The sequence below is a fragment of the Vicugna pacos genome, chromosome 10, assembly GCF_048564905.1.
Source record: "Vicugna pacos chromosome 10, VicPac4, whole genome shotgun sequence".
Taxonomy (NCBI): Eukaryota; Metazoa; Chordata; class Mammalia; order Artiodactyla; family Camelidae; genus Vicugna; species Vicugna pacos.
Window position 1 is genome coordinate 27,134,960 of NC_132996.1, and position 25,194 is coordinate 27,160,153.

Below are 25,194 nucleotides of genomic sequence, written 5' to 3' on the forward strand. Positions count from 1 at the left end.
AACGTGTTGGCTAATATGTACAACAGATTCGATCCTATCTCAGGTTCCACTTTCAAAGCAATGGCATCAGGCACCCCAGTTTTATTGAATGCAACAGTTGTTTCTCTGACCGTTGGAGTCTTTGAAGTGCAACTGCTTTTAGGATGATACTTCTCTAAAAACAAAATCTACTTGCTGTTAAAAGCTCCATGCCACTTTTGTCTCGTGAACTGAAATGCATCTTCATATTTCATTCCACCTTCAATTAGTGCTAGAGCAACAAGCACTGGCACTCTCCCAAGGCCTGCAACACAATGAGCAGCAATACAGCAACCAAAGTCTTCAGGAAACTTAATTTTTACAAGACTTAACCAATCATCAACAATCTGGTTAGATGGTGGTGCACCATCATCAAAGGGCAATCAAGAACACGGATGCCTTTTTTCTCCACAAAAGTAGTGTTGTAAGTTGCTTCATATACTCTCACTATGGTGGTGACTCCATACTTCTTAAGTTCCTCAATAAATTTAAGGTCTCATTAGTTGGATTGTGTGTAATAAAAAATCTTGTTCTTGTATGTGAATTCTACAGGAACTGGGCGGTTCATTTGAGCCATGTTAATTTGGTTAAAAAACACTCCATAGGGTTGTGAAAGAATTTTAAAAATTGAATGCAGAAATGATGCAAAGAAACGGAATCTACTTCAGCATACTCCACTTGAAATTCTCAGTGCTTTTGAGTATGAAGTTGGGAGTAAGGGAAAATGAAATGAACCTCCTAACAAGAAGCAGCAATTCTTCAACCCAGTAATACTGAGGCAATAAAAAGAAAGTGCACTGAGGTTTACCCCATCCAGGTCAGAACTCTTGTGAAAAATGCTTTGTGGATTTCAATTCAACACTTCTGTGTCCAGGTTAACCACTCTTATGGGGGCTTCTTGGTGGAGTAGTAATGATTTTCTACAGTTCACTTGTCTGCATAGAGGTTGTTCTGTGCCTGGCTGGCAGTAATCTCCACTGCCCTTCAGAAACTCCATAAATATGTGACCGCGAACACCACAGAAAGCAGTATGTCTACTCATTGAAGATTGTGGCCTAATCGTATAGCTTGTCCTGAGGCGGCGGCGGCGACACAGGCAGCGGCAGGGCAGAGGTGGCAGTGGTCGTCTCAGGGCCACGGGGGTGGTTTCGCGGGTGTTGGCAGAGACACTGGACTTGATCCTGCCCCTTTCTTAGTTTTTAGTTAAAACTGCTTAATCTGATAATCTTAGTGGTTCACTATCCTCAATAGCTTATACTGGAAATACCTTGAATTTTGGAATCAAATGGATCAGGTTGCTAATCTTGGCTCTCTTCCTTACAGAGTGTGTAACATTGTGCAGTATAGGTACTATGATGAGCAAAACCAGATATAGTTTCCATAAACTTATGGAGCTTACAGTCCAGTGGATGATACATTGATCAAATGATCACGCATAATGGAAAATTATAATTGTGGTAAGTACTACCAATTAGTGCTTCATGTTGCTCTCAGTAAACGTCACGTGGGAATCTGACCTAGTCTGAAAGTTCTGTGAAGGTGTCTCTAAGGAAGTAATATTGGATGTGAAGTCTGAAGGATGAATTGAATTTTATAGGGGAAGACAGGGTAGAGATGGTGAGTAGAGTCTTCTAGGTAAAGGGAACAGCATATGTAAAGCCTCTGTGACAGAAAAGAGTTTGGCATATTTGAGAAAATGACATAAGGACAGCCTGTCTGCAATGCCCAGAGCTAGAGGTGGGGGCAGAAGTAAAACACATAGAGGACTTGATGTTTTTCTTTATACTAAAAATAATTGAAAACCATTAAAGGGTTTTTTTTAAGTTACCATAAAATATTGGCTATATTCCCTGTGGTGTACAATATATCCTTGTAGCTTATTTATTTTATACATAATAGTTTGTACCTCTTAATCCCCTACTCTTACCTTGCTTCTTCCTCCTTCTCTCCCCCAACTGGTAACCACTAGTTTGCTCTCTGTATCTGTAAGTCTGTTTCTGTTTTGTTATATTCGTTTATTTGTTTACTTTTTAGATTCCACATATAAGTGATATAGATTCCAGTATTTGTCTTTCTTTGTTTGACTTACTTCACTAAGCATAATGCTGTCCAGGTCCATCTGTGTTGTTGCAAGTGACAAATTTTCAGTCTTTTTTTATGACTTGAGTAGTATTCTTGTGTGTGTGTGTGTGTCTCCCACACTTTCTTTATCTATTCATCTTTTTTTTTTAACCTGTTCATCTTTTGATGGTTAGGTTGCTTCCATATCTTGGCTGTTGTAAGTAATGTTGCTATAAAGGGGTGCATGTAACTATATGAATTAGTGTTTTCATTTTCTTTGGATATATACCTAGGAGTGAAATTGCTGGATCATATGGTAGTGCTATTTTTAGTTGTTGGAGGAACCTCCATACTGTTTTCTATGGTGGCTGCACCAATTTACATTCCCACCGACAGTATACAAGGGTTCCCTTTTCTCCACATCCTTGCCAACATTGGTTATTTGTGGTCTTTTTGATGATAATTATTCTGATAGGTGTGAGGTGATATCTTACTGTGGTTTTGATATCCATTTCCCTGATGATTAGTTGAGCATTTTTTCATGTGCCGGTTGGCCATCTATGTTTTCTTTGGGAAAAATGTCTGTTCAGGTCTTTTTTAAATTAGGTTGTTTGGCTTTTTTTTTTTTTTAATTGAGTTGTATGAGCTCTTTATATAGTTTGAATGTTAAGCCCTTATTGATTATATCATTTCCAAATATTTTCTCCCATTCAGTAGATTGTCTTTTCATTTTGTTGATGGTTTCCTTTGCTATACAAAACCCTTTTAAATTTAATTAGGTCACATTTGTTTGTTTGTTTTCTTTTATTTCCTTTGCCTTAGGAGACAGAGCAAATAAAATATTGCTGCAATTTATGTCAGAGTGTTCTGCCTGTGTTTTCTTCTAGGAGTTTTCTGGTCTTAAATTTAGGTCTATAATTCATTTTGAGTTTATTTTTTATATGGTGTGAGAAATGTTCCAATTTCATTCTCTTACATGTAGCTATCCAGTTTTCCCAGCACCACTTATTGAGGAGACTGTCTTTTCTCCACTGTATGTTCTTGCCTCCTTTGTCATAGATTAATTGACCATAAGTGTGTGAGTTTATTTCTGCGCTCTCTAATCTGTTTCTTTGAGCTTTGTGTCTGTTTTTGTGCCACTGCCACACTGTTTTGATGACTGTAGCTTTGTAATATAGTTTGAAGTCAGGGAGCATGATACCTCCAACTTTGTTCTTTTTTTCTCAAGATTGCTTTGGCCATTCAGGGTCTTTTGTGTTCCCATATGAATTTTAGAGTGATTTATTCTAGTTCTGTGAATAATGCCATTGGTATTTTGATAGGGGTTTCATTGAATCTATAGATTGCCTTGGGTAGTATGTTCATTTTAACAATATTAGTTCTTCCAGTCCATGAACATGGTATATCTTTCTTTGAATTGTCTTCAGTTTCTTTCATCTGTGTCTTATGGTTTTATGAATACAGATCTTTTACCCCTTTAGTTAAATTTACTTATGGCTATTTTATTCTTTTTGATACAATGATAAGTAGGATTATTTCCTCAATTTCTCTGATAGTTCGTTGTTGTATATTAATTTTGTATCCTTCAACTTTACCAAATTTATTGATGAGCTCCAGTAGTTTTTGGTGGTGGCTTTAGGATTTTCTGTGTATAGTATTATGTCATCTGCAAACAGTGATAGTTTTATTTCTTCCTTTCCAATTTGAATTCCTTTTGTTTCTTTTTTGTTTCTTTTTCATGTCTGATTGCTCTGTTTAGGACTTCACATTAAAGAGTTTTATGCAAAGGGGAATTGCATGATCAGAATTTGGAAAATAGCACTTTAACTGCCATGCAGAGAAAGGATTCTAGAGGAATATAAGTCAGTGCAGGTATGCTTTTGCACAGATACGGTTCCTGTGAGAGACTACCATGATAGATGGTAGGCAGAGATGAGAAGAAATGTAAGAGATATATTTTAGGTTGAATTGACAGAACTGTGTAATGGATTACATGTTGGGGACAAAGGAGAAGGAAGTGATAAGGATGACTCCCAAGTTCCTGGCTTAATAACTGGGAGGTAGATGATGGTACCTTTCACTGAAATGAGGACATTGGGAAAGGACTGGTTTGGGATGGAATATTGTGAATTCAGTTTTGGACATGTTGAATTTGAATGACTTTAAAACATTGAAGGGATGATTTTGAGTAGGCAATTAGATAAACACGCCTGGAACTTGGAGAAAGGTAAGGGCCAGAGAAAAATTGACTATATGTTTGGCTTTTAGATTGTAAGTAAAGTCATGGATGTGGATTAGATTGCTTAGGGAGAGAGAATAGAGTGAGAAAAGAATAGAGAATAGTATAGTCTTGAACATTTAAACATTGGGCAGAAGAGGATAATCTTGGAAAGCAGACAGAGAAGTAGGAGGAAAACTAGGAGAGTGTACTGTTCAGAAGCCAGGGGATTCAATAAGGAGGAAATGAACAACAGTGCTAAATGATGCTGAGAGATCAAATAAAAATAAATACTGTTCATTGGATTTGTTCTTGTGAAGGTCATTTATTACTTTAGTGAACTATGGTGAAGGGATTAATGGGGAATTGTTTAGTTAATAATTTATTTCACTGAAAAACAATGTTAATCTGGAAGAACGTTATTGATCATCTAGTTGAGTGAATTAAAAAAACATCTTTTTAAGCACTAGAATCCTTTTTCCACCAAATGTTACTTGAGGCTCAATACAAAGAGATTAAATGAGAGCTATTCTAGTTGAAGTAGGACTTAATAACACTACTTTTTTGTATCCCCCTTCTGTTTACTTCTTGTCCTGGCTACCTTTTCATAACCTGTAGTTCTCTGAAGACCAGTTTGAAAACACTTAACTAGGTGGTCTCATTACTGAAGAGGAAACTGCGGGCTGGGGAGAGGCAGTCCCTTAGCAAAGCTTACATAGCAGGCTTTAAGTTTAGAACTAGTATTAGTATAATACTGTTACTAAAAATGAAGTCTCTAGATCTTCTTCCAGATCAGACTCCCCAGATTCTGGAATCTGGTGGAATGTCTGTTCTCTTTTCCCTGGGTTAGCATTTCTGACCCCTTGAGTCTTCAGGGTTCTTATGACATGAAGAAAACATACTAAGATAGGTCTGCAGGCAGTCTGCTTCTCTCATTGTTTCATATCAGTATCCTTAACATGATGTGCACTGTGGTGGTTGTGTGTTTGCCAACTTCCATCCGACCCCAAGGAATTAGTTTGTCACCTGGTCATGGTAATCCCATGCCTCTTGCCAGTGAATGATTTAGGAGTGGGCATGTGCCCACAGTTTGGCCAGGGAGACATGAAGGGAATGCTGCTGGAGACTTGAGAAAAGTTCTTAGCTTAAATGAACAAACAAAAAAAGATACAGAAAGGTGACCTCTTTTTCTGGTGTATATTTTCTACTGCTTATTTACTTAGACTAAACTGTACTGGTTTGGTCAAATGGAGATATTAATACCTATCTCTCAGAGCTGTTGTAGGAGTAAATTATTTAATGTGTTTGGAAGTGTCTGAGAACTATAGAGATGTTAGTTGGTTCATTTGATGGTAGATCACCCAGCAGAGCTAGGTAAAGGAATGGGCCTCGGGATTGGGATGTTTTGAAAAGTATATGGAAGAAAAATAGATCTTACATAAATTAGCCTTGAACTTGGTGGTTGGGGGAATGGGAGAGAATGAGGGAAACTGGCCAGAAGGGAATTGAAGCTAGTAATGATTTCTAGGGCTGGTCTGGGGGAGGAAAGGGAGTGAGGGTTATTAATCAGTGAAACATTGTTAAGCAACAGCAGTATCTTGGGCAGTGCCACTGGAGTGTTTGCTCCCTTGGAGGAAACATTGTTAACAGTTGTTCCAAGTGTCTGTCCTTCTTGGTCAATTTTGGGGCTGAAAGACCTGTGGTGAGCCACTTGTCTTTCCTCCGCCCGTGGCTCAGTGCCCAGAGCATCCCCATCAGTGGCCCCTGGGGATTACCTAGAAAAGTATTTGATAATGACTCAATCTAGTACTCCCAGCTGATAACTTTTAGCAGAGCTGGAGAGGACAATTCACGGGCCTAGGCCCCAGTAGTAGCACAACAGAGGTACCTGGTTGGGAAGAAGCTAGCTTTTTTTTTTTGAGATGATTGATCACTCAGGGGTTTTGGAAACATAGACCTAGTTTCAAATTTCAACTTTACCATTTGTGTCTGTTACCATCCTAGGTGAGTTAGTATGAAGATAGAATTGTAACATTTACCTTTCAGGGTTACTATTATGATTAGAGGTAACGTTTATAAAGCTCCAACCATAGGGCCCCATGCATATTAGGTGTTCAAGTAAATGATAGTTTTGCTGTACTAACAAAAACGAGGTTAAATCAGTGAGATTGTGTTTTCATAACACATCTCTCATATTACTCATGGATTTGCTTGTTTCTGATCCCTTGGGGGTTCTATGCTTAGTATTTGTTTTAATTGGGAGTCAGTTGCATGTAAAATTACTAAATTGGATGTAGATGGAAATGGAAGTTGAAGGGAGGGATGGAGGAGACATTGCTATTTGCCTTTGGCTCCAATCTCCTAAGAGTTGGCCTTAGTCTTAAGAGTTATTCTCATACTTCTTTATCCTTTTTTCCATTTTTTAAATTTTTCCCATTGTTTTCTTTTAAGCAATTTTTTTTGCTTTTTGTAAATTTTGAAAAATTGTGGTTAAAATGTATACTAATATAAAATGTACTGTTTTAACCATTTTAAAGTATACAATTCAGTGACCTTAAGTACTTTCACATTGTTGTGCAGTCATCCCACCCATCCCACCATCTATCTCCAGAACTTTTTTCATGTTACATAACTGAAAGTCGTTAAACAGTAACTCCCCATTTCCCTCTCCTTCCAGCCCTCAGCAACCACTCTTCTACTTTCTGTCACTGTGAAATTTGACTACTCCAAGTACCTCTTACAAGGGGAATCATGCAGTTCTTGTCCTTTAGTGACTGGCTTTTACTTAGTGTAAGGTCTTCAAGATTCATCCATGTTGTAGCATGTGTCAGAATTTCCTTCCTTTTTAAGGCTGAATAATATTCCATTGTATGTATATACCATTAAAATCCATTCATCTGTCAGTGAACACTTAGATTGCTTCTAGCTTTTGGCGTTGCTTTTTAATATAACAGCAAGTCCTCTCCCCCTTTTTCTTTTTCTTCATAGATATTTATAGAGCACCTTCTTTGTGCTCAGTATTTTTAGTATTGGAGACATGGCATTGAGCAAGACAAGTGAAGTTTTTGGAGCTTACATTCTGCTGATGAGAATGGTTCCTTCTTTGGAAGCCTTGCAAGGACTGGTACTTTGATTCGCAGAGTTTGTGTCAGACCAGAGATTCTATCAATAGTGTGCTACTATCTTGACTGTCCTTGCTTTTAGACCAGAGTTTCTATCAATAGTGTGCTACTATCTTTTTTTTTAACATTTTTTTGTTGAGTTATAGTCATTTTACAATGTTGTGTCAAATTCCAGTGTAGAGCACAATTTTTCAGTTATATGTGAACATACATGTATTCATTGTCACATTTTTTTTTTGCTGTGAGCTACCACAAGATCTTGTATATATTTCCCTGTGCTATACAGTATAATCTTGTTTATCTATTCTACATTTTAAAATTCCAGTTTGTCCCTTCCCACCCCCCACCCCCTTGGCAACCACAAGTTTGTATTCTATGTCTATGAGTCTGTTTCTGTTTTTTTTTTTTTTTAGATTCCACGTATGAGCGATCTCATATGGTATTTTTCTTTCTCTTTCTGGCTTACTTCACTTAGAATGACATTCTCCAGGAACATCCATGTTGCTGCAAATGGCATTATGTTGTCAGTTTTTATGGCTAAATAGTATTCCACTGTATAAATATACCATATCTTCTTTATCCAGTCATCTGTTAATGGACATTTAGGCTGTTTCCATGTCTTGGATATTGTAAATAGTACTGCTATGAACATTGGTGTGCAGGTGTCGTGTGCTACTATCTTAAATGTCCTTGCTTTTAGACCCCTTCTTCTTTTGTGTCTCAACTTCGGCATCTTCTCTCAGAGACCTTGTATGAGTCCCTAGGCTGAATTGGTTGTTCCTTCCTGTGCTAACCACCCTTTACTTATCTTTACCATAATGCTGCTTAGCTGTCTCTTCTACTGGAGTGAGCTCCTCCTGGGCTGGTGCCCTTGTTCATTGGTCCATGTGTGGCTGCTTGGTCCTTTGGGACAGGCCCCTGATGACTTCTGCAACCACCTCTTTCACCACTGCCTGCCTTGCACTTTGTATACTAATAGGACTGAAATGAATGTCATTTCCCCAGACATATTAAATTATTTTTATTCTCTGGGCTGTCTCTCTTTTCTTAGAATACCTTTCTCCCCTTTCTCCAGGTTCACTGCTTTCTCCTCTAAATTAGTCATCTTCCACAAAGCCTTTCTGGACCCTCTTTAGACTATTTTGCCACATTCTTGCTGCTGGTTTTCACCATGGTCTTTAAAACACTGTATGGTAATTGATGGATTCCATGCTCTCAAGGAACTCACAGATTTTAGCACTAGGTATTAGCTGGATTTCTGCCATCTTCTTCAGTCATCAAGCTTCATTCCTCACCTCACTCATTGAACTTGTCTCTACTAATGACATTCTAGAATGAAAGTGACCTGGGAATATGATTGGATTTCCTCTTTATTGCTTGCTCATTGTGTTTCACTCATGTATTTGTGTCAGTTCTCATTAGGATTAACATAATCCTTTTGTACAGAAATAATATGGCTTTTACATTCTTCTCATCTAGCAGAGATTCTAGACATCTTGATCAATTCTGATAGTATTTAATATTCTTACTTTTCTTCTGTAAATCTCCACCCTGTGGTTTTTTGAAAAATACCTATTATGTAAAATTTGAAAACTTGGCAATGTCTTCCTATATCCTGTTCTCCCTATATCCCACCATGCAGAAATTAACTTTTAAAATTTTCAGCATTAAAAATAAAGTTTTTTCCTACTTTATAAAGATCATACATATATATAATTTTGTGGAATGCTTTTTAATTTAACATTAGATTTATAAGTATTTTCCAGTTTCAGTTAAATGATTTTGTTCAACATCAGTTTTAATGAATGTATACTATTGCATTGCATGATATGATTTATTTACTCATAACCTTATTGTTGGACATTTAGGTTACTTTCCATTTTTGGGTATTATAACATGGTGATAAGTATCTTTGTAAATTGTGGTCTTTATTTTTTGATAGCTTTATTCAGATAAAAATTTAGAAATACAGTAATTGGGATAAAGGCATAAATTTTTTTAAGGCTCTTGCTATGTACTGTCAAGTTGTTCTCCTAGTTCATTGCAGGGACTCAGTAATTATTTGTTAAATGAAGGTGTAAATACACCCCAGAAAGACTGTCCCTAGTCATGCTTTCAACAGAGGGAATGAGTACCTGTAACCCCCATACCACCTTTCATATTTGACCCTCTAAGTGTCCTTTATTCTTATTTGTTCATAGTTAGGGTTTTATTCTCCTGTTAGTTTTAGATTTATTTGCTATCTCTATCTACAGGTAAAACTCTGTAGGTCAAGTAAAATCAGACATTGACTTTCTCCTTATTTGGTCATGTTCCTTCTCACTCTTCCATCATTCATTGAAAGTGTATTCTGACTTGGGGGTATCTTCTTGCAACCACAGAGTATAGAAGAACTTGACGAATCTCATACATATGGAGAGAGTGCAAGCCCTAGTAGAAGATAGTTTAGAACTAGTTTCTAAGAGACCAAAAGGAATTCTAAGTTTCTATCCTAGTTGAGTGACCTTAACCCTTAATCTCTCTGGGACTCTTTCTTATCTGTGAAACAGACCTACAAGAATACTTTCCCTACTTACCACACAGGCTTGGTAGGATTAATCAATTTATAAAACAAAACAATCTTACTGAAGGGTTGCCATATGAAGATTGTGTGATAAATTCAGAGAGATGTCTCTCTTGTCATGGAACTATGATATCTTCAGTTCATTCATTCAACCAGTCATCCATTATTTATTGAAGTGGCCAACATGTATTTATTGAGGTTTTATACTAAGTATTAGAGGGGAGGAAGACAGCAAATAAATTGTAATTCAGTTTTGGTAGTAACAACAACAGCAGCTAACACTTAATGATTGCCTGTTACGTGCCAGGCACTGTTCTAAGCCCTTTAGCTATATTAATTCATTTAATCCTCATATAAACTTTTAAGGTAAGTGGATAATTATTGTTATATACAAATTATAGTGAGGTACAAAGAAGAGTGTAAAAATATTACCATTTAGTGAATACCCGTATGAGCCAGGTGTTCTATAGATGTTTTATGTATATCTTCTTTTATCCTCACCACAACCCTGCAAGGTTGCATATTTCATTTTATACATGAGGAAGATAGTCTCAGGAAGATTAAGAAACGTGTTTAATTTGTACTGTTTGTAAGAGGTAGAGTTGGAATCGAACCCAGTTTTAGTCCAGTTCCAAAGTCTTAGTTCTTAAGTTTGTTGGTACAAGGCAGGAGGAGAGGTAAAACTGTAGGCTAAAAAAGAACTGTGGGATCCAAGATATCCATTGCGTTTTAAGAGAATTGGAGGTGAACTGAAAGATGCTTTCTTTAAATTGTGAGATTGTGTCTCCCATTTCGTTATATGTCCCCTCCTCTCCAGGACAGAGTTAGTAATCTTTTCATACCAGCATGAGTATGTAGGTACTTTCTAAGTACTGTACTTGTGGCTCTTGCTGTTGATGGCACATGGCAGTTCTGAATGCTTTAGTCAAGTGTCTAATAACTGAAAATGCTATATTCATTCAGGACAGCTGCACCATGTAACCAGACGGGATTTTAAATTGGTATGTTCATATTAAAAAAAAAACTAATTAAAAAATGTTAATTTGCAACCTGATGTTTCCATGTTAGAATTTCCTAATTTTTTTTCCTCCAATGAAGAATAGGAAATGTTTCATTAAACTCCTGTTAAATTGTTTATACTTGTTGTGCAGTGCACAGATGTGCTCAGCTGGCTGAAATGGTTTTCCGAGATTGTGTGTGGTAGAAAAGAGAAAAAATGTGTTTTAATTTGAAGTCCAGAATGGCTGTTGAATAAAAAGACTGTAATTTTTTAGAGTTTATGAAATTGACTTTAACAGTTGCTTTTGTAGTTATGCTGTATCATTGAATCATAGTGTTATATAGCTTTGAGAGACACAGACTGATGGAAAGAGACTCTTTTAAAATAGGTTGTGTTTGAAACTTTGCATCAGATAGGTCCTGTCTTATCACTTTTTTTTTTGCCTTTCTTTTTTTTCAAGTTGTGGTAAAATATACTCTTCACTTTTTGCAGCAACTTCCTGACTGATGTCCTTGTTTCTGTTTCACCTCCCCCAAATCATCCTCCATACTGCCGCTCTGTGAAAGCTTTGTTAAATGTAGATTTCACTCCTCTTTCTTGCTTTAAAACCTTCAGAGGTTTCCCATCAGTTTGCGGATAAAATTCAAACCCTTTAGTTTAGCTTGCAAAAGCTTTTTCATGATTTGACTTCTGCCTGCCGCATTAGCCTCAAATTGTCTTTCTCATGTTGGTTCAGCCAACCTGTACTCTTTGACATTTACTGTCCAAGTCAAGTTCTTATACCTTTGTTGGTGCCATTGTTTATATTTGTGACACCCTCTCACCCTTTTCTCATCTCCCAGTCTCTTAATTACCTTTCAAAATGTAGCGTGGGCTCATTTCTGGGCAGCCTTCCTTGTGGCTCCCCCACCCTTTGCCACATTTCACCACTGGGTTCTGAGCTTCTCATTTGTGTTTGTCATAGTTCCTGGTACTTCCCCTTGTAATACAGCACTTAGCACTTTGTATTATCCCTAATTAAATTTCTGTCTTCCACTGGAACTTACTTAGTTCTCTTTCTTTAGCCCCTAGCCCTTAATAGATCTTCAGAAAATATATGCCAAATGACTATTTTTAATATAATTACATATTTAATACCAAGAGAATATATTTAATGTAAATATACTTTATATTTTCATATGATGAGGCTGTATTAATTAGAGTCCCCAAAAGTGTGATAAATTTTGAACAGTGTCTCTCTGTTTTTATTTATGCTGAGTTGTGAGACTGTCCCAGTATTTGAAATAAATTTCTTTTAGAATCAACTGTGGTTTAATTATATGCCAAAAATGAAACAAGAAATAAGCTCTCTTCTTCATCAAGTCTTACACATCAAATAGTGGAATTTTGGTTTGGGGAGAGGAACTGAACAAAGGCTTCCTCATTACCTCTAACTATTGTGGTTCCTACCTGTTTTCACAAGTTGCGTTGGTGGGTTATTATTACACTGATTCTAGCCTATAAGGGACATTAAAATTATGGAGCAAAGACTCTAATGGTATGTGATAATAAGAAAGGTGGAACAAACTCTGTTACCCAGTGTCATTCTCAAGAGACATTTACTGGGGATTTAAGGAGTACTAGGTGCTGTAATATAGAAATGAATTAGGCATAGCTCCTGCCACATGGCCCGCGAGACTGTGTTCTTCAGAAAATATTCACAATTTAGACACAGCTCTGTCCAATTGAACTTTCTGCAGTGATGGAAATATTCTGTATCTGGGTTGTCCAGTGTAGTGGTCACCAGCCATATGTGCTTGAAATGTAGCTAGTGACCCCGAGGAACTGAATTTTAAATTTTATTTAGGTTTAGTTAAGATATATTTGAATTCAAGAAGGTACATGTGGCTAATGTATGGAAAAGCACACAACTAGAGGGGCAAATCAGTAGACAGACATGTAAATAAGGAAGTATAATAAAGTGTATGTAATAGATGCTATGATAGAAATATATCTAGGATTCTATCTGAGATTGGGTCAGATGTATCTGGGATAAAGTGGGACCCAAAAGAAGAAGTGGATTAGTCAATTCTGGGAGTGAGGAGAGAGGTTCAAGAAAAGTTCCATACCTTTATGAGTCTTAAAAGATGAATGAGTATACCTGATTGTCACATGCTAGGTTAAACAGTTAATCACTGTCTTGGAGTAGTCATAGGTTACCAGTTTTCCAAGAATCAAGACATAGTAAAACATAGTTACTCTTATAACCTCACTGTACACAATGTATATTTATCTTTGATTCAAAAAGAAATTTGGAAATAGAAATTTATAAATGTTTCTGGTCATTATTATTAGAGCACTTACTATATAAAAATTGATGAGAAAGCTGGTAGATTGATAATTCCTTTATTATATAATAATAATTTATATTGGCACTTGCACTGCAAAATGGGGGGAAAATGTTCAACTTTTGCATGAACAAGCAGCACTTACTAGATATAGGCTAGTTTTCTAGCTACCGGCAATAGAGTAACAGGTATGTTCTTGCTGTTATCAGAGTTACTGGTTTGAGGAACACACTATACTTTGTATTAATCTGAATGTGGATGTATGCTCTCTGTATAAAAATAACAACATGGTATTGTTGAATGTAGGATAAGTGCTATGGACAGTACTACCTTAAGTCAGGAAAGGAAATGAACACTGTAGTCTGAGACAGTTATGACAGATTTTGTAAAAATAGATGGGATCTGAGTTGTTCCATGAAGTATGGATGAAATTTAGGTAAACCAAATTTTGATGGTGATGAGTCTTGTGGGAACTGTGGCAACAAAGTTACTGGAGCAGGATTGCAGGGCATATTAAAGGGGCAGTGGGCTTCATGTTTGGCAGGTACTCATAGTTATTAAAAAGGTGTATTTGGAAAGAAAGACAAGAGCCAATTTACCACAAAAATTACATGCTAATTAAGGTGTATAGACTTTATTCTGAAGGTAGTTAGGAGCTGTTTTGGAGGTTTTACTTGGGATTTGCTACCTTTTTTTCCTTCTTTTCAGAAGCAGTTGTGGGTTGTCTAGAACTCTTGGGGAGATAGCCTGAAGATGCACTACGCTTTTGTGTGTGTGGCTATTTTTGAGGAATTATAGATTGCATCATGAATGCTTAACGAACTCTCCTTTTTATATAGTACTAGTACATTGTGGAAAAGATAGTGAATCCTTTCAGTCTGTCTTTATTCGTTTATGCATTCATTTATATATTCAAATATGAGGGCTTCTCTGTGCCAGGTTCTATGCCCTGGGGATCTAGATGTAAGTTACAATTTCTGCCCTTAAGGAGCTCATAATCAGACTTTCATCTGGCTTAAGTTCTTGTTTGATAAATCAGGGCCACCTGACCCACCCTGGGGACTAGGGATGCAGGCTCCATTGGGTGGTGCTGACCATCCATTTTAGACATTCCCTAGTTCCCACCACATAGCAATGACTCCTTTCTCTATAGTAGATGCTTACTTCTCCTTTCACTTTGCCAGCCAGAGAATTCTTGCTTCCTCTGCAGCCAGCTGCCTGGCTAGAACACTGTGGCTTTTTCTATTTCTGTCACTTTATGTTAATTAAGTTAATTATGGCTTGTAAAAAAAAAATTCCACCTGCATATGTGTCTGTCTAAGGGAGAACAGAGAAGAGGAAGTAGTCCTTATGCAAGTTTCTGAGCAGAAAAAACTGCTGCAAGCATCCCAGCTGCTAGGTAAGCTGGAAGTGCTCTTGAAATATCCCAGGGTCACATCTTGCAATGAACATCCTTGTGAGGACCAGGACAAAACCAGTTTATTATGGTAGCTAAGTAAAATATAGTGTAAACTTTAAAAATTGCTGTTTGTTTGGAATAAGCCAACAAACTAGACATTTCAAGCATGAAAGAAGAAAGGAAAAATAACATTTATTAAGGAGCAGCCACTGATCTGAGTGTTTTGCATGTAATTCCTATATTAACCCTTGAAGATAGGTAATATTTTTCTTTTGCAGATGAGGAAATTGAAGTTCAGAGAGGTTAAATAGGAGGTCAGAGTTTGAACCTTGGTTTCTCTACTTTTTTCCTTTGCTTTTTAATTGTGAGATCTTTGCAGGTTACTTTAACTGAATGATTCTCACTTTACTTGGTAGCTAAAAAAAAAAAAAAAAGACAAAGGGTGGCAGCCAGTAATACTTAAGTCAAAGAATTCTTTTTCAGGATTAAATGAAAAACTGCTTATGAAAAAAATCGAATTCAGAAACATAGTAGGTGCTCAGTTAAGTTTCGTTGAATGTGAGCCTCTTGCCACTTTTGTTTAATCAGGAATTCCTTTTAAGGAACAGATTAAAATTCTGGAAAGACTAAGATTTTTTTACAAAGAAACATGGAGAATTAAATATAGTCTAGGGTCCATACTACAAATCTACAGTAATCAAAACAGTATGGTACTGGCACAAAAACAGACATGTAGATCCATGGAACAGAATAGAAAGTCCAGAAATAAACCTTCGCACTTAAGGTGAATTAATCTACAACAAAAGAGGCAAGAATATACAATGGAGAAAAAACAGTCTCTTCAATAAGTGGTGCTAGGAAAACTGGACAGATAAATGTCAAAGAATGAAATTAGAACATTCTCTCACACCATACACAAAAATAAACTAAAAGTGGGGAGGGTATAGCTCAAGTGGTAGAGTACATGCTTAGAATGCACGAGCTCCTGGGTTCAATCCCCAGTACCTCCTCTAAAAATAAGCAAACTAAATTACCAACCCCAACCAAAATAAAATAATTAAATAATACAATAATAAGTAAAATGTTAAAAAAAAGTAATAAACTAAAAGTGGATTAAACACCTAAATGTAAGAACGGATACTAGAGAGACTCCTAGAGGAAAACACAAGCAAAACACTCTTTGACATAAATTGCAGCAATTTTTTTTTGAACCAGCTCCTAGAATAGTGGAAATAAAAGCAAAAATAAACAAATATGGCCTAATTAAACTTAAAAGCTTTTGCACAGCTAAGGATACCATCAACAAAATGAAAAGACAACTTACAGAATGGGAGACAATATTTGCAAGTGATGTGACTGACAAGGGACTAATTTCCAAAATATACAAGCAACTCATACAGCTTAATATTAAAAAAAAAAAACAACCAAACCAAAAGGAAAAAAAAAAGTCAGTAGACCTAAATAGACATTTCTCCAAAGAAGACATCTAGATAGCCATTAGGCACATGAAAAGATATTCAGTTTTGTGAATTATTAGAGAAATGCAAATCTGAACTTCAGTGAGGTATCACCTCACACGAGTCAGAATGGCCATCATTAAAAAGTCTGCAAATAATATATGCTGGAAAGGGTGTAGAGAAAAAGGAACCCTCTTACACTGTTGGGAATGTAAATTGGTACAGCCACTGTGGAAGATAGTATGGAGGTTCCTTAAAAAACTAAAAATAGACTTACCATTAGATCCAACAATCCCACTCCAGGGCATATATCCAGAGAAGACTATAATTCAAAAAGACAGATGCACCCCAGTGTTCACAGGAGCACTATTTACAATAGCCAAGACATGGAAACAACCTAAATGTCCATCGACGAGTGAATAAAGATGTGGGATGTGTGTGTGCTTGTGGTATGTGTGTGTCTGTGTCTGTGTGTAATGTATATATATATGTGTGTGTGTGTTTATATATATAATGGAATACTACTCAGTCATAAAAAGAATGAAATAATGCCATTTGTAGCAACATGGATGGACCTAGAGATTATCATATTAAGTGAAGTAAGTCAGACAGAGAAAGACACATATCATATGATGTGGCGTATATGTGGAATCTGAGAAAAAAATTATTTTATTTACAAGCCAGAAATAGACTCACAGACAAAGAAAACTGATTATGGGGGAAGGATGGGAAAGCGATAGATTATAGGAGTTTGGGATTAACAAGTATGTATTACTATATATAAAATAGAAATGACAAGGACCTACTGTATAGGACAGGGAACTATGTTCAATTTCTTGTAATGAGCTGTAAGGGGAAGGAAACTGGAAAAATATATATATATGTATAACTGAATTGCTTTGCTGTACACCTGAAACTAGCATTGTAAGTCAACTATACTTCAATAAAAAATAAGAATAAAAAAAAATAAATGTGATCTAGGGTTTAATAAATATAGCTAACAGGTATATTTATTATTTGATATATTATGTTTATTTGATAGAAGCAACAGGAGAGAAAGGAACACATGTTCACTTGAATAGTAGGGCCTGATTATGCAGAAAGTTAGGAAGTTAATTCTGTCACTGTCATCTCATCCATACTGTAAGCTCCTCTTGAGGCCTCCTTCATGCCTTTGACACTTTAGTTTTGCTTATTGTGCTGCCTTTTTTTCTTTAAGTTTCTGCTTTTCAGATAAATAAGCAATAATGTCTTATAAACTATTAAGCATGAGGGAGCAAAGAACTAAGTATAAACAAGGGAGATTTGCTTAGTGTTGGGCATAGAGTTAAGTTCTAGCATCCATTTGTGAGGAGAAGATACAGAGTGATATTTGTTCTGCAGAGTCTTGGGCTAAAGCAGAGAGTCCTTTGCCCAGAGCAAGTATGAAAACTACTCAGAAGTACAAAGTGCCACAAAGTAGGATGGTGGCACTTGAATCTGACAATATTGGAGGGCAGTACTGAAATTGGGATGCCAGAAGCTGGGGTCTTAGTAGAGGGGTGTGGGTGTGTGTGTGTGTGTGTGTGTGTGTGTTTGTGTGTTTCCTGCCTGTGATGACCTAGAACTGTCATTATTTTGCTCTTTCTTTTGTGGACTGCCCTAGGGTGTGGCTCCAAAGGGAGAGTCTATGGAGCCAGCTACATTTATTTATGAACATTTTTTGTAAGAATAATCTTGATGTTTCCACAATGCTTCTAATCTGCTATATTGGTTGTATAGTATGTCTTCTTCTATTGGAGTTCTTTTCAGTTGAAAGCTTAGGTCATCAGGACTAGCCTGAGTAGTTATGCTTATCAACTTTTCTCTGCAATATTTTATATATTGTGTTATGTTCTAGTATAGTGATTAAGGGCCTGGGCTTTGGAGTCAGACTTCCTGAGTTTGAATTCAGTCTCAGTTAACTAGCTATGTGATCTTGAGCAAGTGGGTTGACCTTACTAGGGTCAGACTTCTCATTTGTGAAAGAGAGGCCACAATAGTCGAAATCATGGTCAGCATCTGTTGAGATAATGTGCTTGCTCATAGTAAGCAATTAGTAAACACTAGCTATTATAATTTTACCTGAAGTAACATTACCACATATGCTTATTTATTTATAAATAAATAAATTGAGGCAAAAAACACATATCATAAAACTGACCATCTTAACAATTTTTAAGTGTACAATTCAGTGACATTAAGTACATTCATATTCTTATGCAACTTTCTCACCATCCATCTCCAGAACTCTCTTTACCTTGCAAGACTGAAACTCTATACACATTGAACAACTCCGTATTGCCCCCTATGCCAATCCCTGGCAACCACCATTCTGCTTTCTGTGTGATTTTGACTACTCTGAAGTACCTCATATAAGTGAAATCATACAGTATTTGTCTTTTGTGACTTGCTTATTTCACTTAGCATGATATCCTCAAGGTTCATCCATGTTGTAATATGTGTCAGAATTTCCTTCCTTTTTAAGGCTGAATAATATTTCATTGTATATACACACCAAATTTTGCTTAAACCTTCATCATTGTTGGGTACTTGGGTTGCTTCCATGTTTTAGCTATTGTGAGTTATGTTGCTGTGAACACAGGTGTACAGATATCTCTTTGAGACCCTGCTTTTAGTTCTTCTGAGTATATACTCAGAAGTGGAATTGCTAGATCATATGGTAATTCTGTGTTTAAATTTTTTAAAGAAGCACTGTAGTGTCTTTCACAGCAGCTATATATACCATTTTACATTCCCACCAACAGTGCACAGGAATTCCAGTTTCTCCACATCCTGACCAACACTTGTTGTTTTCTGTTTTTCTTGGTAATAGCCATCCTAATGAGTGTCAAATGGTATCTCATTGTGGTTTTGATTTGCATTTCCCTAATGGTTAGTAATATTGAGCATCTTTTCAGTGCTTATTGACCATTTGTGTACCTTTGGAGACATTTTCAAATTTCTTGCCTTTTTTTTTTTTGTACTCAATGGTGTATTTTTTTGTTTTTTAATTGAGGGACTGGGGATTGAACCCAGGACCCTGTGCGTGCTAAGTATGCACTCTACCACTTAGCTATACCCTCCCTACCTTTGCCCATTTTTGAATCAGGTTTTTTGTTGTTGTTGAGTGTTTTTTTTTTTTAATTAAAGTGTAGTTGATTTACAGTGTTAGTTTCACATGTACAGCAAAGTGATTTATTGTTGAGTTTTAGCAGTTCTGTACATACTCTGGATATTAATCTCTTATCAATATATGATTTGCAAATATTTCCCCATTATGTAGGTTGCCTTTCTACTCTTTGATAGTAATTTTTGATGCATAAAAGCTTATTTTTTAATAGGCAGTTTTTCTTAAATTTTACTTTTAAGTTAGCAATAAAGTTGCCCATTTTATGTCGTAAAATTCTATGAATTTTAATAATGCATAGATTTGTGTTAACCACTACCATAGTCAAGGTACAGAATGGTTCTGTCACCCAAAAATACCTTCCTTGTCACAGCTAGCTTTTTAGTAAGTGCTTTTTGGTAGTGTCATTCAGATGTCTTGTTTCAAGAATGGCCAAAGTGAGTTGTAAACCATTCCGAAGTGCTTATAGCTCTTGATTGGTTTGCTGGGGAATGCTGTGGACTTTTTTTCTTTCTTTTTTTCTCTTTCTTTTTTTACTGCACATAGGTGACCTTAAGAATCAGATCCAGCCAGCCCCCTCTTTTCATGTAGCAGAGCACTGATGACCAAGTAATTAAACACAGGGATATTGGATTTTATGATATACAGTTTTGGTAATCATTTTCTTAATCTGTGGTTATAAATCTGTGTTCTTATCACCTCTTAGTCCTTAGTTTATTAATTCATAGCTTTGATGAGTAAGTGCTATAGCTAAGTCTTAATTATGCTTACTAACAAGAAGTTGGGAATGAGAGGTGCAAAAAGCCCTAGATTTGGAGCTTGTGAATGTAAGATCAACTCCTGTCTCTGATAATTTACTGTAGTTCTTAAATAATTTAATTTTTATGAACTATGAGTTTCTTACCTGCAAAATGGGTGAGTTGATAACTCCTACCTCACAGCCTTCTTGGTTGTATTAAGTAAAATAAACTAAGAGTTATCTAGCCCTTAATAAATGTTAAGTTGAATGTGAATGGTAAGAATATTGATAAATGGAACCTAAAATAAAACCCAAATTACATTTTTAAGTTTTTTTTGAACTACAGCATTTTTGAGCCATAATCTGCCTGTCATACAATTTACCCATTTAAAGTGTACAATTCACTGCTTTTGCTATATTCACAGAGTTGTGCAATCATCATCACAGTCAATTTTAGAACATTTTATTACCCCAAAGAGAAACATGTACCCTTTAGCAGTCACCCCGTATGTCTCCCATCTTTTCCAGCCTTAGGCAACCAGTAATCTATTTTCTGCATTAGGTTTGCTTATTCTGGCTACTTCATATAAAAAATTAGCATATAGTATGTGGCTTTTTATGACCAGACTTCTTTTATTTAGTGTAATGTTCTCAAGTTTAATCCATGCTGTAGCATATATTGATAATTCATTCCTTTTTATTACAGCATATTCCACTGTATGGATATATCATAATTGTTCATCAGTTAATAGACATTTGGGTAATTTCTACTTTTTAGCTATTATGAGTAGTGCTGCTGTGAACATTTGTATATGAAGTTTTCATGTGGGTATATGTTTGCATTTCTCTTAGAGGAAATGAATTCTAGGATTGGAATTTCTGGTTTATATGGTAACCTTATGTTTAACTCTGAGGAACTCCAGACTGTTTTTTAAAGTGGCTGACCATTTTATTTGCCCCAGCAGTGTATGAGGGTTCTAGTTCCTCCACATCCTCTCCACCATTAGTCTTTGATTTTGGCCATCCTAGTGAATGGGAAGTGTGTAATATCTCATTGTGGTTTGATTTGCATTTCCCTGATGGCTAATGATGCTGCGTATCTTTTCATTTGTTTATTGTCCATCTTGTTAATATTTTTATGTATCTCTCTATGTTTTACTATATAGCTAGGTAATATCCTTCTTTAATAAGATGGTGCTTTGTACCAAAAGGTGCTTTTTAAAAAAATTTACTATTGTATCATTTTATTTTATTTTATCTTGGTGGGGGGAGGTAATTAGGTTTATTTATTTTTAGAGAAGGTCCTGGGGATTGAACCCAGGGCCTCAAGCATGCCAAGCATGTGCTCTACCACTTGAGCTATGCCTTCACTTCCAAAAGGTGCTTATTAATACTTGCTGATCTATTGATTATAAGAGGATTCCAAAGGGAAGAAAAATACGGTTTCATCTTATCTTTCTCTCCTTTTTTAGTTACTTTTACACTATCACTAGTTGAATTGAAGATCCTCAGAGAGAATATCCAGAAGAGAGAGATATTTCATTTGAAAATAGTATTCAGTCTGTTTAGGGGAAAACCAGATTGAGGACATAAGACAATAATTGAAAAATAATTAATGGTTGAATTGATTAGTGTGGATTATAGAGCACATACAATTTGATCTTGGCACTGGGGATATAGCAGTGAATAAATCAAAATCCCTGATTTCAGTGACACTCTAGTAGGCAGAGGTATGAAAAATTAGGCAACAAATGGGGAAAGGGAGTTATTGAAAGGGAGGGGTCTGTTTTGGATATGGTTGATTAACCTAGGCCTTTCTGGTGAGGTGAAATTTGAGTAGGTATCTTATGAAATATAAAGGAATACTATCATATTGATAGTTTGAGGGAATAATGCTTTAGGCAGAGATTACTATAAATGCTCAGTCCCTAAGACTGGTTGTGATTGGTTTATCAATGAACAACAGGAAGGGAAAAAATGTATCCAAGGTTTGTATGTTCTGCTTGGTCTGTGCTTTTGGCTACATCAGAGTGGTTTCCAGACAACGAATACTGGTGTTAACATTTAGTTTTACTGCAGCGTGGCTGAGGTATAGTGAGCAAAGAGGTTAATGGTAGGGGAGAAGATCAGATAGGTAGAAGGGAGCCAGATTGCATGGTGTCTTGTAGGCAATAGTAATAACCTTGTTTTTTATTCTGATTGAGATGAGTAGCCATTGCAGGGTTTTGAACAGAGTGGAGTTACATGATCTGAATTGAATTTGAAAAGATCATTTTGACTTCTGAGAAGAGAAAGATAGGGGATAGATAGGTGGCAATGGCAGAAGCAAGGGTATCAGATAGTAGGCTGTTACGAGAGTTAGATAAAGGAAGCTTGAAACAGTGTGGTAGCAGTTGAGGTGGTAAGAAATTGTTGGAATCAGGGTTTGTTTTGAAAGTAGAGCTGACAGAATTTGTTGATTGGGTGAGGATTATGAGATTAAGAAAGTGGTCAATGAAAAGTTTTTGCCTTGAGCAATTGTTAAGATTGGAGTTGCCATTTATAGAGATGGGAAAGACTGTGAGGAGCAGGTTTGTGTTTGGTTTTAGATATATTACATTTAAGATGCCTATTAGAAAACCAAAAGGAGCTGTTGGGTAGGCAATTGGATATATAAGTCTGGAATTCAGAGAAGTCCAGGCCAGAGATGTAAATCTGGGAGTCATTAGTATAGGTAAAGCCGTGGAGTAGATGGGATCACCCAAGAAATGTGTGTAGCTAGGGCAGAGAAGAGATCTGACGTTTGAGCTCTGGGCATTATGACATTGGGAGGGTTGAGAAGATCAAAGGAGTAACCAGTGAGATGCAAGAAGAATCAAGAGAAAGCAGAATACCAAAGGTCAAATAATTTGTGAGGCTAAGGGCAAGTGTCCCAGCCTGGTTGCCTGGAATCCTAGAGTCTAATCATTGTTTAGTTTCAAATAACTGTGGAACATTGGATAGTTCACTTACCTTTTGGGCCTTGTGATCTCTGAAGTTAAAGTCTCAACTAGATTGGTCACTAAACTTTTCCTCATTGTCATAATTTCTCATCCCATCATACATTTATATAAGATGTTACAGTTTGCACAAAGCATTTTCATGTGTTTATTGCATTTAATCATCATGAGAAATCTATGGGACTTACATTTTTATACCCATTTTACAGATGAGAAAATTAAAGAAGTTTAGAGACTTGTCCAAAGTCACACACTTATAGTCCGAGACTTGAAACCAGATCTGCCTAATCTCAAAGCCTTTGTTTTTTATACTCAGTAACAACTACTTTTTTACACTGGTATTCTAGAGCTCTGTGATTTTGATCACATAGAATTCACTCACTGATTCATTGAATATTTGTTGAGCACTTGCAATGTACTAGTCACTGTTCTAAGCGCTGGGGATACAATCATGACCATGACAAAGCCCTTGTCCTCAAAAATCTTTCATTCTGGTAGGAGAGACTGACAGTAAAAAAAACAAATAAACTAACTAATAAATAATAGAGTGCTAGTACCATAATAAAAAATAAAGCAAGATAAGGAAACAGTGTATTTTGGGGGAATAATCAAGAAAAGCCTCTCTGAAGAGGTGGTGTTTGAGCAGATCCCTGAATGATCTAAAGTAGAAAGCAATGAGAAGGTGTGGAAGATAGAGGAAATAGCAATCAGAAAGATCTAGAGGTAGGAATGAGCTAGATGTGTTTGAAGAACAGCGAAAAGGCCATTTGGTAGGGCAGGAGGTTGACAAACAAAATGCATAGAGCTTTGGAATTATTTAGCTGGCGGGTGGGGGGAAGTGGTCATTTTTGACTCCTGTCACTTAATTTACTGTGTGACTCTGGGCAGAGTACCTGACTTTTCTGAGTTTTAATTTCCTTATCTGCAAGATGGAGATGATAGACAAAGGCTGTTTTGAGAATTAAATGAGAGACCATGTGTAAAATATCTAGAATGTTGCCTGGCACTTTATTTTATTAAACAAATATTTACTGAACATCTATTATCAGCTGTGTCCTAAACACTCATTCCACTGTTATCCAGTAAGTTCAGTTTGTTTTTCTCTGTTTTTCAAATTGTTTTAGTCAGCAGATCTTAAAGTTCTGTTCCTGTGCCCAGGCTATGCTAAGCACTCTTCCTGATTTTACCTTTGTATTGAAATCAAGGAAGAAAGTGTTGGACTGAAAAGAAAATAATTTAGAAGTTGATGAGTAGGTACAAAATAAGGGCTTGAGTTTCTGGTAATTGAAGCCTCTGATATATTCATTTATTATGTAAAGAAACTGTATTTGCATCTCTTGTCACTTTTCCTATTCACTGGCTGCTAGCTCTACTCAGGCATTTCCCATCTAGGCTTCCTGCTGACCCAAACCTGCTTGCCTTAGGAAAACCAGATAGGAGCCAAGTCCTCCATTCCTGTAAGACCATCTGTTTTCAGACCCACAGCTGCTGCCCTTACAGTTGTAACCCAGCACACCTGGAATGATTTATTCATCTCCAGGTAACATTTGTGCACCAAGCTTCCAGCAGACTACAGTATAAGCTTTACACTTAATGAAGCATCCAGCACAGGTGGTGAGCTGTACCATAAAGGATGCTTCTGGCTCACAAATAGCTAATGGACAGGTGGAGGAGAGCTGTTAATCCAGAACATGTAGCCAGAGGAAGAGCAGAGTGGACACTGGGCAGTAAGGGAGAATTTCTTGTCCAATAAGGAGTCTTGATTGTGTATTCAGTGTTCTTGGAGTTTTAAGATAATTGAACTCATCTTTTAGTTAAATGTTGTACCACTGTTGAGGTAGGTGAGAAAATTAAAATCCAGAAAGGAGAAGAGTCTTAGTTTAAGCTGCATAGCAGTTTGGCACAGTTAAGAGTAGAACTCAGGTGTTAAAATTCCCAGCCCAGTGTTTGCCTCCACATGTTTTATTGTGCAGTGAAAAACTTTAAAGCAAATATGAGATAGCATTATTATTTTTTTTTATAACTTGCTGATACCGTGAACGGATCACAACTTTTTATCTCTTAATAACTGAATGACCAAGTAAGTTGCTTAATTTTTTTTGACCCTCTCTTCTGACATATTGTAGTGAGGATAATTAACACTTGTTTTGAATTGCTTTACGGA

At 36.4% G+C, this 25,194-nt stretch overlaps 1 protein-coding gene and 1 pseudogene across 4 annotated transcripts in view; one reads left to right on the plus strand and one right to left on the minus strand.

Moving 5' to 3' along the window:
* The window catches only part of FAM168A (family with sequence similarity 168 member A), a 164,250-nt gene that overhangs the window by 30,634 nt on the left and 108,422 nt on the right, over positions 1-25,194 (plus strand). The window lies entirely within an intron of this gene.
* LOC102530788 (protein tyrosine phosphatase type IVA 1 pseudogene) lies at positions 82-595 on the minus strand (annotated as a pseudogene).